This window comes from Odontomachus brunneus, unplaced genomic scaffold (assembly GCF_010583005.1).
Source record: "Odontomachus brunneus isolate Ranch 3 - 2012 unplaced genomic scaffold, Obru_v1 Obru_scaffold_050, whole genome shotgun sequence".
NCBI lineage: Eukaryota > Metazoa > Arthropoda > Insecta > Hymenoptera > Formicidae > Odontomachus > Odontomachus brunneus.
This window is the reverse complement of record NW_022639500.1, coordinates 1873615-1875215: the sequence shown is the minus strand read 5'-3', so window position 1 is coordinate 1875215 and position 1601 is coordinate 1873615.

The window sequence follows — 1601 nt, the reverse complement described above, 5'->3', positions numbered from 1 at the left end:
ATATATATATATATATATATATATATATATATATATATATATATATATATGTTTCTACTTTTCTACGTATATCACTTGCACATCATTTATTTATAATTAATAGTCCATCTGGTATCTCAAATCGTTTGAAATAAACGAAACAAAAAACAAAACAAAACACTTAAAATAAAGTTTCATACATATACACCTAGCAAATTTCGAATATTATTTAAAACAAAACACACCCTTTATATAACCTCGAAGGTCTTAGAGATTTTAATAACCTTAAGTGTGTTGACTCCCGAGATTTTTGAACATTTCCGACATCAAAATGCAAATGTCCATTACTATTCATTCTGTATAACATGTACATGACATAAATATTACTACATACATTTCAAAGAGAATTTATTGCACTGCTAAGAATGGAAAAAACATTTAATACTCTTTCAAAGTTGATCATATATAGCCGTAAATATGTCTGTCATGAAATGTTTATTGTTATGAGTAGCCGGTACGTGTTATTCTCATATCGGATCATTAAGAAAGTAGGAGCAAAATACGAATATTAACGCAAATAAACGTAATAAATATAAACTAATAGTGAGAAATTAACGGCACATAAAGAGCAAGCACGGATGTCTTAGTGCTATTAAATACTAATATTACTTTATTTAATATTAATATGACTGTGGGAGGATAAAATTGTCCAGTATGTTAAACGCACGTATCGAAATTTTTCTTCAATTATCGTACGTGGAGAATTACCTTCCATATTTAAACTAATCCTTGAGTCCCAATTTTTAAATATATATTTTTATTAAAATCCCAAACCCCCATTAAACAAATGACTCAAATAGATCCCTTATATTATGTTGTGAAAAAACTGCCTCCGCCAGGACTCGAACTTGGAACCTCCCCACTTTCCGGGCGGGACGCCTTTCCATTCGGCCACCGAGGCTTCGACAGTAATCTCGCAACACAATGTTTATAAATTCTCTAAGATGTAAGTTGAGAAAGAATAAAAGAGTCGATCTCGTAAGAGATGTTATTGTACGAGAGAGAGCTATCTCTCGTATATAATCGAAAATAACCAATATACAGAGTGTTGCATCAACATGCAGATCAATACAACGGGTTGCCTATCTGTTTCATTAACAGGCGTGGTTGCACTTACATACAAGTTATGTTAGTGAATATTTTCCCAACATCCGAAAATCACCCCCATAACGTTAGATCCATCATAATAGCACATACGGATTCTCGCGCATGCACAATGGTACTTATTCTGCGCATAGGCCGAAAGTAGGCTATGTTACGGTAGGTTATAAGTTATTTCCCGTTAGCGTAGAGAGCACTATTTCGGACAGTTTTTTAGAGTTTTTCAAATAAACATTCGCCTTTGAAAATGTCTATTTTCGAAAATTATATCAGATATGCTTATTTTGTTCTGTATCGTTTCCGGGGTGACAACAGGTGTTTGTGTGACTCTGTAGCACATCCAGTACCTTGAAAATATTTTTCCAACATCCCAGAATCACCCCCATAACGTTAGATCCGTCATAGTAGCACATACGGATTCTCGCGCATGCACAGTTGTACTTATCTGCGCATAGGCCGAT